Consider the following 24,265-nt stretch of genomic DNA (forward strand, 5'->3'; position numbering starts at 1 on the left):
CCAATCAACAAATATTTGTTGAGTGTCTGCCATTTTCCAAGCAAGGTCCTAGGCACCAGGATGCAGCACGTGCTGCAGGGAACAAAACTATAATTTAAAAGGAGCAGAGGCTTTGGTGGCAGGCAAATCCCAGTATTATCACCAACTAGCTAAGTGAACTTGGGCATGCTACTTAACCACTCTGAGCCTCTGCCTCTTCATCTAACATAGACCTAATGAAGCCCAGCTCTGAGAGTTACTGTGAGGAGTAAATAAAATAATGCATGTAAAATGCCTGGGTCATGATAGACGCACACTTAAATAGTAATGATAATTCTCTTCATCATTAGAGATTTAATGCATGTCCAGTTTTCATCATAATGCTATAAGGTGTTATCTTTCTCTGTGTCTCCCTTCTAAGTATTCTATAGAATCTAGATGTTTCACCCTGTTTCCTGTAGGATGCTAAAATATCAATGGATTTAGAGGCCTTAAATTCTACATTTCCATGGGGCTTTACTTACCCTCTGCCTCCTTCTTTTCTTTCACATGGTATGATTGATATGATGATTAATTCTGTGTCAACTTGGTGCCCAGACATTGGGTAATTACTATTCTGGGTGTGTCTATGAGAGTGTTTCTGGATAAGATTAACATTTGATTCGGTAATCTGAGTAAAGCAAATCACCCTTCCTAGTGTGGGTGGGCCCTATCCAATCAGCTGAAGGCCTGAATAGAACAAAGAGGCTGACGTTCCAAGAGTAAGAGGGAACTTCTCCCGCCTGACTGCCTTAAGTTGGGAAATCAGTCTTTTCTTGCCTTTGGACTTGAACTGAAACATTGGTTCTTCTTGGATCTTGAACCTGCTGGCTTTTGGTCTGGCTCTTGTTCTTAGGCCTTCAGACTTGAACTAGAACATTGGCTTTCATGGGTCTCCAGTCTCCAGCTTGCTGACCACACATCTTGGGACTTCTCAGCCTCTAAAACTGCATGAGCCAGTTCCTTTTTTTTTTTCTATCTATATCTATCTATCTATCTATCTATCTATCTATCTATCTACCTACCTACCTACCTACCTATCATCTATCTATTTATAAAATATAATATACAATACACTATATATAATACATTATATACTATATACAGTGTATTTTATATATAGTCTATTGGTTCTTTTTCTCTGCAGAACCCTGACTAATACAGTTGAGGATACTGAAGTGTAGGAATGGGATCTTCCCAAGGTTATCCTAGTACCCAGGGAGAAGGCAGGGTAATTTCTTGCTCTCTTGCATCCAGTCCAGGGCTCTTCCTGTATAATTCTTCACTTCATGCTGCCTTTCAGTAATAGATGCTACTTCATAATTAAAGAAGAAGAGAATGTAGACCAAAGTTCTTCTTCACAAGATGAGATGGGACCTAAACTTGACAGTCATGATGCTACCTAGACTGAGAAAGATGGCCCTACAATGTCCGAGGGAAGGGGAGTAGATTACCACTTGTTCAGCACATACTGTGTACCAAGCATGCTCAAACCTATTGTTCTTTTAATCCTCATAGAAATCTACTCTTGTCTCTGTTTTTAGATGATGTCACTTCCGAATTCAGACCTCATATTCTCACCATAACAACAAACTCACTCCCTAAAACTGGTGTGAGGAGTAGATGGAATGCACCCTGAGATCCCGTTCCAAAACTCCTAGTAGGAGAGGACCAGAGGGGACCTGAAGGTGTGTGAGACGGCTGGGTTCTGCTTATTACCCTGATTCTAGTCTTCCATCTCCAGTCCTGTGCCTCTTTATCCCCAGCCCCATATGCCTGTGTGGTACACATGAACCTGGGAAGATGCCAGGGCCTGGCAGGCAATGCTTGTTTTACAGCCAAGCACACCTGCTTCCTGCAGCCTGCCAAACCCTTTAGTTGCTGGCTGCTAGGCTGGACGATCATCTCCCTTCAGACCCCATGCTGGATTCTCTTTCCATGGAAGAAAGAATTTCTCTCTCTCTCTTTCTTTCTCTGTCTTTATCTCCTTCTGTCTTTCTCTCTCTGTCTCTGTCTCTGTCTCTCCCCCTCCCACCCCATCTCTGCCCCTCTCCCTCTCTTTCCCTTCCCTCTTCGTTTTTGGTTGGACTTTGTTCTTGTTTTACAAAAATAAAAAAAAAAAAGAAACAAAACCTCTTTTGAATGCTTTTTGCTGAAACTTGTAGACAGGGCTCATTCTATCCAAAAGCCCTGTGCCTCTGGCCTCCACTTTTCTTCCTTAATTTCATACTTATTTCCTTTTGCTGCATTTTCTTCTGGCAGAATTTTTACCAAGCCCTAAACACTGGTGTTTGTTCTGACTGATGCTCTGCTATTTGTCATGCAAATAGGATTTTGCTTCAAACATGATTTTAATTTGATGGATGTTCTGGTTGTTTGTCATACAAGCAAGATCTTGCTGGCAGAACATGTTTTTTAGCCAAGTCTGGTAACTCCTCACATTCCCACAGTTATTCTAGGCATTTAGTCTTGTTATATAAGGCCCACAATTTTGGGGAATTAAAACCACTTTGATTATATTTATTAAATTTATAATCCATCACATCTTCACATATCAATATGAATGCATCTCTATGATGGATTTTTAACTGGCTAAAAATAGCTATGATTTTTCAATGTTTTTTATGTATACATATATAGGTACACATACAAATGTACACATTACTACGTATGTATATATGCACATACATGTAAATTCATATGCATGTATATATATTTCAATGTTATGCTTCTGCAATTATTTTTATCCATATTCATGAAAATAATGATGCCCTTTGTTTATAAAAAAGAAAAGAAAGATCTAGATCCTGGTGTCCAGTTTCAGATGCTGAGAGGAGCATCAATAGTAAAGGTCTGGGGATGTTAGGATGCTGTGTGCCCGGAGAGAAAGGTGTTTTTGCAAGGAGTCCCTAAATAGATGTAACAGAGGAGCCAGAGCTGCAGCAGGACTAGGGATATGCAGAGGAGGTCAGAGGTCAGCTCCAGGGCAGCAGGAGAAAGGGCCTCATTATCTCAGGATAATTCATACTGAGATAAGACCATTTAAAGTGAATTCACATATTTTGAGAAAATAATAAAAGCAAATTTGATTGGGATAATGTATGACAAATGAAACTAACAGTTATGAAAATAAGTTTATCTTATATGTAAAAATTATAAATGCAATCGTAATCTGATTCTTAGAATGAACAAAGAATGGATCAAGCGGATTTCATTGTTATGGAGGTGGCTGCCTGATTCTTATTATAAACATATGAGATCCGGATAAAATATCCTTCACTTCCGAATTCTCTTTCATATCATGACCTTAAAAAGAGCATGTTTTAAAAAATATTTAGTACTTTACTCATTGTTCCGAGACCTCTTCTTAATCTTTTGATAAATTATTCTCTCTTGAAATACTTTGTCGGCTTTGTAGTTTGTCTCTTCTTCAAGTATTAAGTGATTTAACCCTGCCACTTTCTTATCTATCAATGATTTTACAGAAGAATTGGGACCTTCCGCAAGACCACTTTGATCAATTTAATGAAATCGCTTGCAAAACTTGCAGTTCCTTTCCAATTACTTTGTATTGTATTCCTCAATATGGGAAAACCATTCAAAACAATGGATGCATTTATAACATCTGACAACCATTGAGAGTCTAACCAACAAGATGTTGATACAATAGATCAGGGTGAACACTAGTATTAGAAGTGAGATATGTGTGAGTACTGACTCACTTTATACACAGCAATTTCATTAATGAACAATGTTTCGGTTATTTTGACTTTTGCTTTCTTAGAAACTGTGTGACTATGGGAACAGCAACAGTAAGAATTGAATAAAATATGACATCTTTGGTCAAGAATTGTGTGTAAGGTCTAGATTCTCAATTAGAAGCCAAAAGTAAGGGAGTGTTCAAGGTCCAGAGATACAGGAAATAGACCAGAAAGGAGAAAGTCAGAGTAAATGGCTTATTCCACAGGCCTTGGATGAGGCTTACATTTTCTGAATCTGGTTTCTGCTGAGGGCTGACGTAGAGGTGACAGACACCTTGGAATTATAACGATGCCATAGATTAGGTTCCCTAGGAAACATACTGAGGTGGAAATTAGCATGCAGGGAGTTTTATCAGGGAGTGCTTTTAGAGTCCACACCAGTGGCAGGGAAAAGAAGGAAGAAGGATTTGGCAGAAGGAGAAGGCAAGTTGCGACACAGTCTTGTCAGAAGACTCAGCTAAACTTCTGAGGCTGGAATAAACTTTCAGAGTTGTCCTGAGTTGAGAGTGAGGGATCCACGTCTGGTTTACACCCTCACGTTGAGCAGTCATGGGTGCAGTCAGTCCCAGGAAGGTGATGTGAGTTTAGGCAAGTGCCCTTTCTAGCAGAGGCTCCCTATAGGGTGCTAATGTGTGAGGCTGTCTGACGAAATAGTCCTTGAAATTCAGGATAATAATACTGATAGTAGTAACTCACGTTTATTGAAAGCTTACTACATGCATGTGTAGTCACTATTCAAGGTACTTCACCTGGATTCTTTTTTTTTTTTTTTAAGTATCATAACAAACTAGGTTTGTTAAGTATCATAACAAAGATGATGAAATTGAAGTTTAATTAGTGTAAGAACACTAAACTTATTGCTTATAGTCCAATGCTCTGGCCGAATCATCAGCATTTATCAAATAACTCTCGTGTGAAGTCTCCCTCATCATCAGAGCAAACAGCATGAACTACCCTTCTTCAAGGTGCACATTCCTCATCTTGCACATTGATGTGTCACTCTTTCTTTTTTGATGCATTAAGGGTGTCTTATGCAGCACATTTCACCTCTATTGTTTCCTATAAGGAAGGGATACATATTGCTCCATATCACAAAGGGGAAAAATGAGGTTCACTTATTCATTCACTATGTCAAAAAACATCTAATTGGCATTATTATATTCCAGGAAATGTGCAAGGTTTATTGGGAGTCAGTAATAAACAAGCCAGACAAAGTCACTTTTCTTAGCAAGGTTATTGCCTGACCACTTAGAGAGGGTAGATGACTTTCCCAAAGTCATAGACATGGCAATGGGCAAAATCAGGGCTGACACTAGAACCCTCTGACTACGGAATCCCTGTGCTTGCCTCTATGCCACCTGAATCTTGGATCTTTATTACAACTTCTTCTCACATGGACACAATGGAGGGGCTGCTCCAGGGAAATTTGCCTTGGGGTCTCCAGTTCCTCTCATTGAAAGCCCTACATGGCAAGGTCATCCAGTCATCAGTTCTCCTGATCTAATGCTTGTGTCTTAACACCTTAATGCATTTCTGTTTAATGCTTTTCATTGTTAGCCAACAAACAAACAAAGAAATGAAGCTAACTAGAAATAAATGCCCTCGTTTATAATCAGCCTAGAAAATACTTGTATTAAAGCTTTTGTGTAGCAAGTACTGATTCCCCAAATGAAAATTATGATTTGGATTTTGGATAGATGTCAATGCAATACCTGCCCCCAGGCAGGAGCATGAATTGAAATATCTTTAGCACTTCTAACGTATACTGTAGGGGTGCCATCTCTCTTTCAGAAGGGAGAGGACTCAGTGAAGTGGAGAAAAACGCAAGGATCAATGTAGATGATACAGATTTTTAGAAAGACCTGAAACGAGCTAATACAGAATTGCTCTCTATAGAATGGATTTCCACAGATCATTGCTGTACTAAGTGGATGCCCCAAAAGTGAGTTTTTTTTTCCCCTTTCCTCTACGAGGTTTTCTTGGTTGATGGAAGTCAAGTGGCTCTACAAGTAGTTTCCTTGGTCTCTGTGAATACATTTCAGTTATGACAATTGTATAAATCTTTCCTCCTCAGCCACCTGAGCTAAATACATAAAAAACTATCAATACTTACAGAGAAAAATGCAAGAATATAGATATCCTGGGTCAGGAAGATGAGAGATAACCACTAATTCTAATACATTGTATAATTGGGGTTCTGTCACCATTTGTGAATGCCTTGTTTTAATGCTTTTATTAACCCCTTTCACATATATTAAGAAATTTTAAAATAATGATATAAAAGATGAATTCTACCATTACTGATGTCCTACTATGTGCAAGGTGCTATGCAAAGCCTTTTATATACATGATTTTATTTACTCTTCTAAACCTGGAATCAGATTCAAGTTACTCAAGAACACTTAGATTTTAGAGGCAGAACCAGAGTCTGAGTGTGGGTGTGCATGTGACTAAAGACTGCTATTTCCACTAATCACACTGGCTCACCATAATCTCTGTCAGTGCGCTGATAGTTGAAACTTTATTATACAAGTCTCCATCTCATACGTCTCCTTAAGCATGGGAAAGGGCTTTCATAGGCTTAGTGGTAACAACCATTTCTTGAGCTCCTACTACTGTCAGGCATTGGTTGTGACATCGTGAAGGAAAAGATGAAACAGACACAGATCCTGCCTACAAGAAGTTTACCATCTGTAAGGAGATAGTATTTCATCATTTACAAGGGCTAGGGTAAAAAAAAAAATGTGGTTTATATTATCAAATTTCATCATCCCAACCACCTTGTGAGGTAGACAAGAGCAAGTATTATCCATCTAGTTTGGAGGTCCCCAGTTTCCTCATTTGTAAAATGGATTCCCATTTGATACAGTATCTGATGCAGGATTGCCAAAGGCTGTTGTAAGTAGCATACCTTACTTCTTGTCCAATGTAATCTCAGTATACATATGCAAAAATTACTATTATAAAGTTAAAAATAAAATGAAAAAGTGCAGCTAAAGTTGGAGGCAAGTAAAGGAAGGAAGGAAGGAAGGGATGAAGAAACAATATAAAATCTTATTGCAAGTTTTCTATGCATGAAGCATTTTGTTTATTCTGGTTTTGCAGAGAGAAAGACAAGGCACAGAGAAGTAAATCGTTTTGTTCAAGATTTCATAGTTAGTAAGTGATACAGCCAGGAATGAAATTCAGGCACTTTTAACCCTCAAACCTGGGTTCATCCCATCAGACAACAGAAATAGCCCCAGAGAAGGGCATTCAACAGAAGAGGACGTTATTTCTGGGACTCAGAGAGTACTGCAGTGTCAGCTCTTAGGAAAAAGACTAAATTCCTCTTTTCTTCCTAAATGCATGCCATTGTGCAGATTGACGACAGACCGCAGTGAAAATCGAGGGATTAGTGTGATATAATTATGAAAGCGTTGGTCTTTTTCATTTTGGTTCTGCTAATATCATTGATAATTGGATCAGACTCTGGCTAGAATAGAAAATAAAGACAAGTGTCTTAGCAGAGATGTCTTATATTCTGTCGCTAAATATAAACGTTAACAAAGACAAACCACTTCCTTTCATTTGGGGAATCAGCACTTGCCACACAAAAGCTTTACTACAAATCGAAGGAGAGGTTTATTTATAGGTAAAAATGGAGTGTTCACAAAACAAAGCATGGAAGTTGTGGTAGGCTCTAGTTCTATTTTCTGGCTATTTCTGCCTCTCTCATTTTTGGGCACATGGAAGAATAGAACTTCTGATGACTTTGAAGTTAGGTGGGGCTAAATGAATGTTTCTGGCTAATGGATTGTGAACAGAGGTGGTAATGGACAAGAATTCAATTACGAGTGCAAGACCCTCCAATTCTCTCACTCTATTTGGTATGTTGACTGGTAATGTTTGAAATGGTGGCTGCTCCATTGACCCAGATAATTCCAATGAGATAAGTCCCCATGACACATCCTGCTCCCGCCGATCTGCACTGGACATATAGCATGAATGAAAAATACATGTTTGTTATTTTAAATTTTGAGATTTTGGAGTGATTTGTTCTTGGAACCTATCCAAGTCTAGCCTGACTGATACGGGCGTAGTCATGGGACACACTTAATACAAATGTTGGTATTCTTTTCTACAATCCTTGTTAATATCAGCCTTTCTTGTGCATTCGAGTGCATCTTGAACTCAAAAATATCAATCCTTGCAGCTGAAGAGTATTCTATCTTTTCTGTTCCTTAGATCTCTGCATCTATTTCTGACATAATAGAGTCAGAAATAGAGTAATGAATCTGAAGGCATTATTTGTGAATATTTGATTTTGATTTCTGGATGGGGACAAACTGGGGATAAAATCCATGTTCCTACTTTGTGTGGCAAGCATGCTAGTCAAAGTGACAATTAACACATGGTCAATTTAAGATTTTTATCTCTGATGGAATCATATGGGCCAAAAGCCACATCAGTCAGTGGAATTACTACATAATTCTGATTTTCAAATATTATTGAGTAATTTTGCTTATTCTGGATTTTGCCATCTTGAGAAGTATAATAAAGCACGATGCACTGAACTTACATTAACATTTTGATATGAAAATAGACTACAATGTGGTGTTTTTATATGACTTAAAACCAATAGTTCAAATTGAGAAGAAAAGTTACAGAAAACAAAAATCATTTCCAAGAGGTTCAACTTAAAAAATCAACAAGCACATAAGAAAACATTGCATTCCTATCACACACATCTCAGAAACAAAGGGAGAAAACTTTGTCTTCAACAACTTCTAAGTCTACTCGAGAAAATCTCAAAAATATATATCTGTGCATCAACCACCTAGCTGTTAACAAACAGAGGTAATAGCCACAAGGGATTGAAAAGCTAGACTAAGAGCCCTTCTGAGAAACGAAATCCTAGGGTAATGACTCACAGGAGAAGAAATTCTTTAAAAAGAAACCTTGGCAAACTTCAGGATTTGAAAATAACCTTCCTTAGATCTAGGAGAGCAATATTCAACACTGATAGAAAACTTAAAAAAAAAGAAAATCTCTGCTAACGTTATCTGTTCAGCATCATTGATTTGCAGTCAACTTCAGAAGAGTAATTCCTCTGAATGCACAACCACATATAAAATAGCTGTTCACACACACACATATAATTTAATCCTTCTTGACTTGACTTTTTAATTTTGATATGTATTATTCCTTGTTTTAAATGTCTATTTATTACTTAAGTGTCTTGTTTTATTGTATACATTATTGTAAACTTCTTCAATCTAACTTTTTATTTAATGTTTTTTGTTTTCCTATTTAATTCTATTTTGCTACACATACACTTAAGGGCTTTTTGCATACAAAATGCACAAAGACGCACTTTTAAAAGGATATATACATATATGTCCCAAATAATGTATAGTAATTTTTCTTTTTACCTTGGATGCTTATTGATATCTTTGCATTTCTTTCCTAATCTTTACCCTGTCTGGTAAGATCTTTGGTAAATGATTGGCTATAAAGATCTTGGTTACAAATGAGAAACGTTAGGAGACCTGGGACATTTACGTCCATTTCTGGCCACTATGGGCATCCTGAGACCAAATAGCTTTTTAAGCAGCCTTATTGTTCCTTTTGACTCATGTTAAGTTTTCAGTCTTTGAAAACTCATTTTTTTCTCTCATTTGCAAAATGGAGATAGCACTAGTGCCATGTTCAAGAATTGTTTAATTTTAAACAAGTGACTAGAAGACATAAGGATTCAGTAAATGTTGGTTATCATATTGGTTATCCTCCTCCTCCTCTTCCTTATCCTTGTCATCACCATCTGTAATCTTTGCATCATTGGCTTCTTCATATTATTCATATTCTCAGGTGAAAGAGAGAGAGAGAAGCCTTCCCTAATCATCTGGGAACTCTTCTCTAGGCTATAACTCTGGTTTCTTATCTTCATAATATTTTTTACCATCATTTTTTTTCATTTACATGGTTTTTGTCTACCACCTCTGACAAGAAATTTGGTCCTATTAAAGCAAAGACTTTCTATTCTGTTCACTGTCCCAATGCTTAAAAAAGTGCCTAGACCTAATAGAACTTCAGTAAATATTGCTGAATGAATTAATATTGACTTGAAACTCAAATCTTTTTAATTCCATGGTCCATGATTTCTCCTAGTCTACAACTCTCTGTAATTACATGATATAATTCTCCAGGATCCAAGAACTAGAGCAATGCAGTGGCATTATCAAAGAAAGAAGGAGTGATTGTGACTGGCGCATTTTGAGACGATATTTTGACTGGGTCTTGAGAGTGAACTGGACTTTTGACTTGAGGAAAACAGATCGAGGGGCATCCTGGGTAGAAAAAATAGCATGAACAAAGACTTGGAAATATGAAATGTATGGCATGTGTTTGGAACAATAAGTATACTAGAGTTGTTTGATCAGAGCAATGAATGATAAGAGTGAAATATAGATCTGGACCAAATTAAAGTGGACTTTCTTTTCATTATAAAGAATGGAGCCTAATACACAATGGAATACTATTCAGCCATAAGAAACGATGAAATCCAGCCATTTGTGACAACATGGATGGACATTGAGGGTATTATGCAAAGTGAAATAAGTCAGAGGGAGAAGGTCAAATACCGTATGATTTCCCTCATTAAGTAGTAGATAATAACAACAACAAACAAACACATAGAGACAGAGATTGGACTGGTGGTTACCAGAGGGGAAGGGGGGAGGGAGGAGGGCGAAAGGGATAATTTGGTACAAGTGTGTGGTGATGGGTTGTAGTTGGTATTTGGGTGGTGAACATGATGTAATCTATGCAGAAATAGAAGTATAATGATGTACACCTGAAACTTATATGATGTTGTAAACCAATTTTACTACAATAAACAAAAAATTAAAAAAAATAGTAATAAAATAAAAATGGATTAAAGAAAAAAAAAAGAACGCAGCCTATATTCAATAGGAGAGGTAATTGTATATAGCTGCAAAGGTTGCAAGAAACAGATTCATCAGAAGGAGAAGTTGAGGATTACCTTAAGTTTTCTTGATGGTGGTTGATAATAAGAGATGCTGGAAGCCCATGAGGAGAAGGGGTAATTTATTGCTAACATCTCTCACATAGCATTAGGCAGGAGGTGGAATAAGAAAATCCAGAGTCTCTCACATACTCCATCCAAACATAAACAAATTATAGATTTAAAAGGTATTATAGTAATCAAGAATAAGATAAAACCATCAAACTAATGAAAAACCAGTGACAAATATTGTAAAATATGTCATTAATTCATTCTGCAAAAAGATAGAAAAATGAAACTTTTTAAGAAATCACGATAGAAAATAAAAGTAAAGAAAAATTATTACCATTAAAGATATAACTTCAGTCTTGGTATCCCGGCAAGTTGGTTTAGATTAACATAAGCACAGGTGTTATTTGCTTGGTTCACATGTTTATTATTCTATAGTTTTTCTGAAATTGCAATAATAGTATATTGTGGTTCCTTTCTTGATAACTTTGGATTTCTTAATATTGATGCTAAAATAATCTTTTTTTATTTAACTTTTCCTAATTTATAAAATAAAGGAATCAATATCTTGCATCACTGACAGCACCTACGCATTTTCTTGGTGGTTTAACCTTTTCTTTTCTCATATTTATGACCTCTCCTCTTGTCTGGTTAGGAAATTCTGGGAGAAACTGGCCGAGAGTTAATTGTTTTCCAAGGTTAAGAAATTGTCAGCACCATGGACAGCACCACGGACAGCATCGCTGCTGTAACATTTGCTTGTGTTAGACTGATTCACTTCAGTAATCCCATTCTTTTCTCTTTGTTTAATGCTATTTCTCCTCTCACACAAATTCTAAATGTGTATTCCCTCAACCTTGCCTCATCTAGACCACAAAAAATAGAGTTTAGTGCCATGTCTTATTAACTTAATTGTACCTGTTTTGTTTTATTGTTTATATTCTATAATTTTAAATACTAGTTTGCTGGATCATGACTTGTCAGACAAACAAACTGTGTACAACTCTTGGCAGGAAAACACAGAATAAGTGGGTAGGGAGAAATATTCTTTAGTTCAACCAATAGACGTTATTTAGCCCTTAACTTATGGTAAGTTCTAAGAACAGGTGCTAAGGAGAGAGAGAAAGAGAAAGAGCGAGAAGGCGGATAAAGAGAGAGAGAAAGAGAGAGAGAGAAAGAAGATGACGATGATAAGGATGATGAACAAGGAGGAGGAGGAGGAGGAGGAAGAGGAGGAGGAGGAAAGAAGAGAGAGAAAAAGGGAAGGAGGGAGCCAAAGAGTGAGGGAGGGAGAGAGGGTGGGAGGGAGAGAGATGGGGAGAGAAGCAAAAGATACCATCTTCACTGATAGCAAGAAACCTTATAAACAGAATATTGACATATGTAAAATTATCTGTCATACTGGATAGTCGGTGATTAGTGCTATGTTAGAAAAACAATGAAGTTCCTAAATATGAATTCTTTACAATTATATGTAATTTTAAAACTTACAAATTATTTTCACATATAGTTAAAACTTAATTTTAAATCTTTATAAGAGCTCTGTAAGATCAATATCTTAGATATCATACCCTATTTTACAAATAAGAGAAACTGACACTCAGTGAGCTCAAATGACTTGTCTCAGGTATCAGAGCTAGTAAATAAGAGATTTGGTCCTCAAATCTAAGTCTTACCAACACTACTTCCCACTATATGCTTTCTTTCTTTATGTATCCCTTCTATGATATTTTATCCATATTTTAGTTTCAAATTTTTTGTTTGTTAGTTTATCATCAGCAATGTCCTCCACCCCCTGCCAAGAACAGGAGAATAGTGCTGGCCTTTGTTTGTTAGCATTTATGTAACAAAACTTGTGTAAAAATACAAAAATTAAAACAAGACAAAACAAAAATTAACCTTCTGAGACCACATACTTTTATTATGTGTCTACAATGTGCCAGGCACAGTAATAAGCACTTAGAATACAGTGTTGAACAAGATAGAGCTCCTTATCTCTAAGAGCTAAAACAAATATGGAGAGACAAAGAATAGTATCAATGAGCTATTATGGAAGTAAGTACAGAGTGTCTATCAGGAAAGACACAATAGAAACTGTAATTCAGCACAGATGGTACCCTGCACTAGTTCTAACTGGAGAGTGAGAAACTTCTTGATTTTGCATCCCAGGCACCTCTCTTGTCTCACCATTGTCCTAGCTCTGGTGGCAGTGATGCCAATTCTGTTATACTGCCACCTGCAATATAAATGCATATAAATCATCAGCAGCAGTTTTCAAAAAAGAAAAGGTAACATAAGGGGAGGGTACAAGAAATAATACAGTAAATTGTTATGCATAGATAAACTTATTGATAATGACAAATTTCTTTTCCCGCCACAGTCCAGGTTCCCCCTATTCTAGGTCAACCTTTTGGATAGTTTCTTTCTTGTAGAGTAACCAAATATTCATTCCGAAATATTCTATCTTTATTGAGTTGTCGTAATTTTTCATTGACCAGGACTATTGGCAAGACAGTGCTAAAGTTACCCTAACAACTTCACTGGATTCCAATCAGATTCCTCCTTAAACAACTTAATTTCTCCTTAGAGAATGGGAATCAAGCCCCTTGTAATAATCACCTTCTCTTTCTGTGAGTTCACTATCAGAGGAACTAAAACGACCAGGATATTTTCTTGTTTTCTAAGTTAATAGAAATGTGGCTGTTCTCCCTAAGGGAAACATTATTTTCTTAAGAAATTCAATCAAGGGATTCAAAAATTCTCTAAGTCAGTTATGGGATATAAGAGTGAGAATTGTCCTTTCTACTTCCACTACTTTGTTCCCAGACCCATGTATTCTGGCTTTGAAGAGAATGACACCAAGGGTGGCTATTGATTTAAATAGCATATTACTTCATGTAAGACAGCATCAATATTTGAGGGTGTTTTCTTTTAGCTAAGGCTATAAGTAATACTTAAATAGTAGCCTTGGCAATGGATAAGGAGACTATGTATGAGCTCTACAATTCTATTAGATCAAATGTTTTTGGATGAAAGATTACATGAGAAGACAAACAAATTGTACAAGCAAAAACTTTGTTTTGTTTAATTTGCAATATAGTTTCTTAGTTGGAAGAGATGTTATATGGGACACCAAGGTGATGAGAATGGCATTCTGTAAGTCCACAAATGGTGAAGCTGACAGAGCATGGTAAGCAGTAATTCTTATCCAGAATGGGATTCCCAAACATCTGTTTCCAAGAATACAAATTACTACCATCTCTACAATGGAAGGGATCTAATGTAATCAACTAGCCATTAGGCCACTAGTTATCTCAGCAAATGGTGTTATACTTTGTCTTTAGTATTGGCATCCACTGTTGTCTAGATGAGTTTTTAGCTGTTTCAGTACCTGCATTAGCCTTGATGAGACATAATTCATGTCTTTGTGCTTATGCATGGCCTCCTTTCTGCCAAGATTACTTTATACAATGGGCCACAGAAAAAGTATAAATATAGCTTGGGAAAGACATCCATACTATGGGTTATCTTGTCTTACTGAAAACTCCTCCATAGAGGATGTCCTCCTGTGGACATTTATATAGTACAAAATATGTGCTATATATATTCGATGCAAAAGATCTATTCTCATACTTTCTTTCTTTCTTTTGTGAGGAAGATCAGCCCTGCGTTAACATCTGCCAATCCTTCTCTTTTTTTTGTTGAGGAAGACTGGCCCTGGGCTAACATCTGTGACCATCTTCCTCCACTTTATATGGGACACCACCACAGCATGGCCTGCCAAGCTGTGTGTCGGTGCGCGCCCGGGATCTGAACCAGTGAACCCCGGGCTGCCGCAGCAGAGCGCGCGCACTTAAGCGCTTGCACCACTGGGCCGGCCCCCTTATACTTCTTTCTTTCTCAGACTTTCTGGTCACTAATCATGCAGCTTTTTTTTTTTTTTTTCTGTTGCCTGAAAGTAGCCAGCCAACCAATTAGCCACTGTCCATAAGGCAGTGTGGACTCATTACAGCATCTTTCTTAACAGAAAAAGTGAAGAAGAAAACCAGCAATTATGTGTTGCTCATAATTTTGCCTACTAAGATTTCCATTCATCACTGACTTATTATCTACTTGTATTAGTTGCTTCTTATAAGTCTTCTCACAGTCTCTTGGTCACATCTACTTCCAGGATCCTTGGCCGTTTGCTTTACTCCCGACCCTATGACAAAAGATTCATATAGGCACAACCTGAAAGCTTACCACCTTGTGATGGCACTGTACACTTCTTGTCTTCTGACCTGAGGTTTCTCTGTTCCAGTGAAGGGTGAGAGACGACACAATGCCCACCCAACCTGGAAGTACAGAGCGATTAAAACTCTGTGAGTGTAACTTTGACAAATGGAAGTCAATGGAGAGTAACAAAGGCTAACATCAACTAAGGCAATGGAAAATTATAGCTTCTCATCCAGTTTCCAGATTGAAGTAGGTCCACAGACCCAAAGCCAACTGATTGAAAGCAGAACCAGAATGCTTTAAGGAAAGACTCTGTAATGTGACCACAAATATATAATAAATATCCCTCTCATAATTTTATGAAAGCCCTTTTAACTTCCAGGGAAACTGTGCTCTGGGAATATTCAGATTTTAAGACTGTTGGATAGAAAGTTGGCACGATATTGGTGCTCACACAAGCTGGAGGTGTCTTCACGGTCCTCTGGTTAGATTGTGAGTTTGTAGAGGTCAAGCACAAATGACTTGGCCCAAGTCCATTTTCTATAGTGTCTAATAAATCTGCAGACCTAGCCTGCGGTTATATCCCTGGTTTCCGAGTTTATAAGTGGGAGTGGTACATTTAACAGCTAACAAAGGCTTCATACTGGTTCTTTCAAATGGAATTTTAGCTTATGGTGTATGTCAGGGATTTTTTTTGTTTTTTAATGAATACGTTTTTTTCCAACTCCAACTATTCAACAGTCCTTTTGTTCATGACTGATGTGGCATATCACTCCTGCCATATACTAAATTTCCATATATGAATAAGGATCTGTTTCTGGACCCCCAGTTTATTCTATTGGTCAAATTTCTATCCTCCACCTGCATCAATACCATACACTCTCTTAATTGAAGCTTTACAACAAGCATTGATATTATAAGCCTCCTCTCCTAGTCCCCTCTTCCTATTGTGATTTTTTGTTTGAATTTTTGAATATGTGAATCAACTTGAATTTAATTTACTTCTTTATAGTATTAAGTATTCCTTAACATTAACATGCATGTGTATCTGTTTGGGTCCAATAGGGAGAGAGAAACACACAATGAGTTGAATTATTAAAAGTAAGAAAATTAAGATTTTCGTCAAAAGATTCCTAGAAGCAAGCAAATATCCAAGTTACATGCTGAGAGAAGATAGGAATATTTTTTACAATAACAAAGAATTAGTATCAAGATTATGCAATAAGAACACTAAAAACTCAATAAAAACATGCAAGAGACACAAAGATGTATTTCATAGAAGAGGAGGCACATATCTAGTAAACATAAGAAAAAATAGAAGGGAGATGACTACCTTTATTAGCAAATCAATATTACAATGACATATCATTTTACACCTATTGGATTAGCACAATTAAAATAAAATCACAATACAAAGTATTGGAGAACATCCTTATATACTTTTGGTGAGCATGTATGATGGTAGAATCACTCTGGAAAATGGCTTGGTATTATTTCCTAAAATTATCATACTTTTTGACCTAGAAAGCCCAGTCCTGGGATAATACTGAAAACAAAAGCCTTATTCATACAGAGCAGAAGACATCTATAAAAATGTTTACAGCAGTGCTATAATAAGTACGATGATGAATGCAAATGTAAGATAATATCTGGGTGTTTATTTTTTATATTGGACTTTATTAATGAAAATGCCAGGTTCACACTGAACAGATTTTATATGGTTGTGCCATTTACCATAGAAGGCGTGAGTTATACTGGACCCAGGAAAGCTCTGCTTGGAGGAGTAAGTTATTCCATTGATACAAAGTAGGGCAGAACCTTTAAGATTTTACTTAAATTCCCAGTACTTTTGGTTGTAAGCCATGTTGCCTAAGAACACTTTTCAACTATTTCCAATTGGCTGAGACTTTTCTCCATGTCCTGCTGAGTTCTGAGAAACATGAATCAATAGTCAATTGCTCACAGTAATCAAATTCCACCTAAAAATGTTGTAAAATACACAACTCAATGTGAAATGCCATATCTTGTAGAATGGAATCATTTTCAGATTTAATCTTTTTATTACCTAGTGAACTGGGAGCACACACACATATACACACATCTTCACTCGGGGCAGCAGAAGTCAACACTTTGCCAGTCAACAGACTTTACTTTCAACAACCAACAAAACAAAATGCCATATTTACTCAGTCCCTTGAGCACCAAGATGAGTTTTTATAAAACTCTGTGATAGAATCTCTTTTTTTTTTTTTAGTTAGGAAGAAAATGATCATTACAATGGAATGAACAAAAATCAATTTGTTTCTTTAATAGACTGGAGAGTTTGGGGATCAAGAATTTCTTTCTGATCCAAACTAAGCTGATGAGTGGCATACCTGATTCTGGATTAGGCATGCTACTCACATTAAAATGCATATGTGTTGTTTGGAGTCTCATAGGTTATCAAAAATCAGTTGTTTCTAGATGTGAGCTTGCATAGAAGGAGAATTGCTTCCTAGATGTGAATCCATAGGGGAGAAAAAGCCTGTCTATGCATGCTGACCCCTTAAAAATGAACCATAGAAATCTTCCTTTCAATTCCCTCATTATGAAAAGACGATCGAGAAACTCAGAATATTCTTAAATTCCTGGACTCAATGTGTGGCAGAAACTCATCTTTTGATTCTGAATATAACGTCACTTCCATTTCACCAAAGTGGTAGCAAAGACGATGCACGTTCATTGCCCTGTAGCCCTTGGGATTACAGTCCATGTCACTTCACTTCTTTCTTCCTGACAAGCGCTCTGCATAGAATAAATTGTCTAACAATCCAATTGGCAGATGTGGGGCCATCATTCCTGACTCTCACTCTGTGGCACCCTCAGCATTTCTCTATTTACTGAGTTCTTGCCTTTAGCTCACATGTATGTTTGGTTTTCTTTTTCCTTAAATAAAATCTTCTGCAGGCTCTATTTCCTGCTTGTGAAGTCGGCATACCGTCCCTTTCTTTCACTTGTAGCTGTTAGGATTTTATCTTCCTTGATTGCTACCCAGCTACTTGTCACTGTTTTTTGTTGGTTGTTTTTTGTTTATTTGTTTGTTTTCTTTGTCTGTTTTTTCCCCAGATTTCAGAGTTATGTCAGAGGTGACTCCATTTTTTCAGCAGGGCTTTTGCTCAAGACTTTCAGCCTCACCTCCTTGGAAATGTTCCCTGAGCACATTCCCTCACCCTAGGCTGGAGTAGGGCCTGTACTTTAAGCTGCCTCATGACCTGCTATTGTCTCCAGTGTTCTAAATGTGCTGCAATTACTCGTACAGTTGCCCTTCTCCCCCATTATACTGTGACCTTCTTAGAGGCAGGGATGAGATCTATTTCATTCACTGTTGTATTGTTTGCAAAGTTGCTGGTATAACATAGTGTGTGTTCTTTGAATGAACTAGTTAATGTACTTCCCTATAAGGGAGCTGGCTGGACAATCTGGAAGCTATAAGTACTCCTTCATTTCTTTGCTGAAGCCTAGAGCAAAGCCGGGCATATTCAGCTAGAACCTTCTCTTGCTGTTTCTACTGGGCCATATCTGCCTGAACTTCCCCCACCAGATGAGGTGGGTTAGGGGAAGGGTGCTGGGTTACCTATGGAAGGAAGTGTCTTGGACTCTGGCTTTGGTGTGGGTATAGCACATCAATTTTTAGCAGGCTCTGGAGGTGTTCTGAGGGGTGGCGTCTTAGAGACATGCTGACTCAGAAGTCAGGCAGACAATCAAAAAGAGTCACTAATGTAAATGAGTTAAAGAGGGAGAGTAAGATTAAAAGGCAGTGAGATAGAAACTGGGAATGTCGTCAGGGGCTAAGAGTTTGAAACTGACCAATGGAAAAAATTCCTTACAAATTCATAAATCTAAGGGATTTCCTGCATTTGTTTATTTTATAGATCCTGAAGTCCTGTGTCTAGCAGGGGAGGGATCTTTGAGGCTCTGGCGAGATCTGATGGCTACATTGGTTCTCTCAGTTATTTAGTGTCAAGGCAGTTCCAATCAAAGATTCCACCAGCCCCCTCGCTTTAGATTTTTTTTTTTTCTGATTTTTTTGTTTTGCTTTGCTTTTTGTTGTTGTTGTTGTTTGTTTGTTTTTTCTTCAAGGGCTACTCACCAATTGAGAGAGGAAGCATAAATGTATAAAGAGATAAAATATGCATTTCATAATTTCTTTGCTCCTCCCACCCCATAGCCTACCTTTCAATTCTGTTATATCTTCTTCCTCTGGAGATAAATCAGTGCTGTTCTCTGGGAAGTCTTCAGCATCTCACAGAGTTTTTCCTCGAAGACAGTGAAAGTCAAATAACCAACAATAATCTTCTCAAGAGATAGAACTACATTTCTTGCCTCTGGCATGACAAAATTTGATGACTGATCTGTCTCCTCCTTCTCTGTCCCTTTCCCCTCTCTCCCAAAACAAATCCCTTATATGTCCAGTTGCTAAAACCAGTGGACCTTTCCAAATCCTCACCATGATTATTGCCTCTTCATAAGTTTACATTGAACCAGCACAATATGTGCCTGGCACATATTAGAGATTTAATAAGTAGAGATACTCTCTCTTCCCTTAGCTTTCAGAACATGAAACCTATATTAGGTCTCCTCTTACTTGTAAGAATTTTCTTTTCTGTCTTTCTTTATCCTCATTTAGAACTTCTTTAAAGTCCCACCTTTACCAGTTATAAGACATGGAAAATCTTGCTCACCAATCTCATTTCTTCTCCTGGGCAAGAAGACTACGTTTCCAAGCTTTCACTGAAATTAATTTGAGAAGGGATATGTGACTAGGTTCTGGCCAATAGGCTGTGTGTGAAGGTTATGTGGGCTCCTTTCAGTCCTAGCTATAAACACCTGGCTTGATTATCCTCCTTGCTCTCTCTTCCTTTTCCATGAATAAGCATATAGGACAAGTGTTAAAGATGGTGACATCACATCATGGAAGGAGACTGAATCCCAGAGTCTCTCCCAGAAGAAGAGTCATCCAGAATTGCTTCCCAAACAAAGATGGCTGTAACTTGTGCAAGAAATAAAATTTTGTTGTGTTAAGTGGTTGAAATTTAGGGGTTGTTTGTTATACCTATTAGTTAATTACTTTGAGCTTAGATAAGTTACTTACCTCTAAACCTAAATTTCCTCAAATAAATGATGGTGGCAATCCCATGAATTCTGTATATACTGTTGTAGCAAGGATTTAAAGAGAAAATATATGTGGCAGGCAACTGCAGTGATTTTCAAGCAGCAAAAATAGTAGTCATATCTACTTTGTATTAAGTGGGGCAAGGGTGCTAGTCCTTTTTGGGATCCACTAAGGCCTATCCATTGTGTTAAGTCTTTCTCATGCTTGTCCAATGACTCCTCACCATGACCCTAGGAGATAGAGATTACTTACCTGATTTTACTAAAGAGAAAGCTAAGGCTGTGAGAAGTTAAGTAATTTGCCCAAGTCACACAGACAGAAAGTGCTGCAGCCTAAGTTCAAACCAAACCAAGGTTTATCTTTGTGTCTCCAAGCTCTACTCCTTTAATATGATATTAAGTACTCTGTGCTACGGTGGCTCTTTTTATGGCACTTATCCTTTGCTTTCTTCTATTTCTATACACTCTCCCTTGATGACTTCACTTTCAAGCTACAATTTCAATTATCAGATCAGCAAGAATGGCCCTCATGGTTGTATCTTAATTACCAAGTTCTTTCCCAATTCATAGACCTCATTGCCAGCTTTAGGCTAGACATATACCCCTGGATGCCCAGTCAGTGCTTCAAACTCAGTATGTTCAAAGGAAACTCATCATTCTTTCTATTTCCTTTCTTTTCCTATTTCTTTAAATTATCCCAAATTTAAATTATCCCAAATTATCTCAAAACTTTAGAGGTCTCTCTGATTTCTTGTGCTGTTTTGTCTTTCTCTTGTCATTCTCCAAGTTATATTGCATTGTCTTGCACCTCTCCCTTTTTTTCTGTCCCATAAACACCAACAGAATACACAGTATTTTAAACTGAATTTGGACTATTGCAATAGCCTTACAACAAGTACTAGTACCCTCATTCCTGGTCCTTCTCTCTCCTTAACATCATTTATACTGTTATCTATGGATCAACTCACCCCGTTGCCTTCACAGTCTATTAAGTCCTATGCCAATAACCTGGCATATAATATCTAGAAACCTAGGATGTTTCAAGAGGATTTGGGCCTGAGACATTAGGATGGGCTAGGTAGGGCTGCTCAATTGGTTGCAAAACAAAGAACCAAAGAAGAATGGAGAAACATTAACAGGTGGCAAGGCTGTTCTCAAAACAGGCAGGCAGTTCACCAACATGGCTAATCTGAGAGGCTCAGCATGGAGGATGCAGCTGGTAAGAGAGAATAGGATAGAGAAATAGTGTGTGGGGTTAAAGTTAGCATTCTTGAATCAGATCTGAGGTTGAATCATCATTTTAAAAGGAGAGTCAGTGACCTCTCTTAAATGAAAATCTTGCTTTATTTATCCAGCTGCAAAGTCTTCAGTGCACCTGCCAACAAAGTGAGGATCCCTTCATACCCAAGGCCATCCATGCTTTGAGCCCACTACTCTCATTGTTTTCAGTCCTTTCCCCACCACATATACCCTGTCCTATCACTCACCTTTACTCACCATATTAAACTTCTGGCAGATCCTTGAACACAGTTTGCTGTTTACACTTCATTAATTCATTGATTCACTCATTCATTCATGAGAAGTAGCATGGCATCTAAGCTGAGAGCACTGACTCTCCAGGCAGACCACCTGGTTTTAATTCCAGCTCTGCTACTTACTTACTACTATGCAAACTTGAGCAAGTTATCGTCTTTGTGCTTCAGTTTCCTTATCTGTAAATAGAGGGTTACTTTCGCATCTAACACCTTAAGAAGCTAAGAGAAATAAATGAGGTAAATTGTAAAATTCTTAGAGCAGTGTCTAGCACATAGGTATTCAGTAAATATCAATTGACAATGAATTCATTCACTCACATTATGTGTTCAGGAAGGGTGATGATAAAAATGGTTAATACAGGGGGCTGGCCCCATAGTATAGTGGTTAAGTTTGGAGCACTCTGCTTCGGCAGTCTGGGTTCACGGGTTTGGATCCTGGGTGCGGACCTACACCACTCATCAGTCACGCTGTGGCGGCGACCCACATACAAAAAAAAGAGAGAAGGATTGGCAACAGATGTTAGCTCAAGGTGAGTCTTCCTCAGCAAAAAAAAAAAAAAAAAGAAAAAGGTTAACCCAATAACATATTCATTCACTCAGGAGATTTTAGTGAGGGTTGATTATGTGCCAAATACTATGTAAGACACTGGTGTACAGTGGAGAACAAGATAGAGATGGTATCTGCTCTCAGGAGCTTATAGGTCAATGGCAGAGATGGACTTTGAAACTTTAAACCATAATTAAATACATTATTAAAGTTGTGTTAAGAATTTGAATGAAAATATATTGTTCTATGAGAGAAATAATTGGGGGTACTACTTTAGACTAGGGGCAGATAGAGAAAGCTTCCTTGTGGAATTTACATTTAAGGTCAACTGTAAAGAAATAGGAAACAGTTATGTGAAGATAGTGGTAGGAACATTTTGGGTGGAGAGACCAGAACGTGTGGTCTAGAGGCTATGGGGAAGTAGATATTTTGAGAAACTAGACAAAGTGGAGAGTAGAAAATGAAGTGGGAAGTGGGGTGAAGGGATTTTTTCCTACATGGTCTCCCTTTTCCTTGTAATGACACCCTCCACTAACTATTATCCTTTCCCCCATACTCATTCACCATCTTTACTCAAATGTAGAAAGATAGATCATGAATAACTCTAGAGTGAATAACCTGACATCCTTCCTCTCTAGGTGAATTTAGAAGATTATTCTGCATGGTTTCCTATCTTCTGGGTCCCAAGCATACCACATCATCACATTTTTCAATTCTATCTATAATTATTGATTGATTAATTTCTCTCCTCCACTAGAAAATAGACTTCCAGAATCCTATTCAATCTTCAGTACTCACTGAGTCTTGGCATATGAGTGGATAGCTTCTTGGAAAACACATAGAGACACACAGACCTGGTAGGCAAGGACTCCCATTTTCTGGCTCTGGTACTGTCAAAGTGTGGTTGAGAAGCCCAGTTCATCTCTTCAGGTTTCAGCTTCCTCATTCAGTGGGATGAGAGGCTAACTACGTTCTCTGTGCTTTCTCTTCCTAATCAAGCATCATATGATTTTATGAAAATCCAAGAACGCCATTAAAATGCAAACTGTGGGCCCAGAATCATGCACCCAGAGAGTTCACGTTCTTGAGTTTACACTACAAGCTGGAGGCAAAGTTGGCACTTGCTCTGAGCTCTCGCACTCCCAGATTGAGCCTCTTAACTCTCTGGCACTTAGCCTCTCACTAGCTTGCTTGATTCAGCAACATTTTTAAATGTCAGATTAAATTTTTAAAGTGTTTTAAAATAATTTTTCTAAACATTAAAAAGATAGTTCAAGTTCCAGCTTAATATGTAACTACAGTTACATATTAAATTTGCTTATAATTTCCTCATCTATTAATATTTATTTATATTTATTTGTTAAGTGCCCTCTAAATCTTGGGCACTGAGCTAGCTACAGGGAATGCGGTGAAGAGTAAGATAGACAGGATCTTCATCTCCCTAATTCCAAGGAGCTTTGAGTCTGAGGGTTGCGAAGCCTAAAAAAACAAGTAATGCTCATAATATGACACTCACTGTGGTGAGTACTATTCTGGAGAGTACTGGAGGCAAACGTCATGGGAAAGAAACGGGAGACCACCTTAATAAATATGGGGATAAAGGAAGGTCTCTCTGAGAAGTGGGCCAGATAAAGTGGGAGTGGGAATCCACTGCAATCAAGTTTTATGGCTCAAATGGTAAGACTTTACCAAAATTAATCATTCTTGATTAGAATAATGTTATGAAGAAATGGATTTTGCTCAACGTCTTCCCACTTGGAAGTTCAGAATTAATTTAGACACATAAATAGCAGTCAAATAGGAATGAAAATAGCTTTATTTTTGATTAAGGTCGATTAGAGTATGTGGCTTTGACCTGCAGTCCATATCAGACTTGCTACTCCTTACCCCAAAGTTTCAGCTTTGGGGCCCACATGTAGGAAGAGTAGGGTTTGCAGATCAGATGTTTGTCCAGCCTGCTTTATGGATGTCATGATCTGCTCACCTCCATGAACCCAAAGAGGCTGAAAGTGGGTACAGAGGT

The 24,265-nt window shown here is 37.7% G+C and overlaps 1 long non-coding RNA gene across 2 annotated transcripts in view; it reads left to right on the forward strand.

The window, feature by feature from the left end:
• Window positions 1-20,065, forward strand: part of LOC131409479 (uncharacterized) — a 282,348-nt gene extending 262,283 nt beyond the window's left edge. For both annotated transcript variants that reach the window (XR_009220933.1, XR_009220930.1), the window contains exon 5: window positions 19,930-20,065. This is a non-coding gene — a long non-coding RNA (uncharacterized LOC131409479). The remainder of the gene's footprint in view (window positions 1-19,929) is intronic.
• The last annotated feature ends 4,200 nt before the right edge of the window (window positions 20,066-24,265 follow it).

The sequence above is a fragment of the Diceros bicornis genome, chromosome 8, assembly GCF_020826845.1.
Source record: "Diceros bicornis minor isolate mBicDic1 chromosome 8, mDicBic1.mat.cur, whole genome shotgun sequence".
Lineage (NCBI taxonomy): Eukaryota > Metazoa > Chordata > Mammalia > Perissodactyla > Rhinocerotidae > Diceros > Diceros bicornis.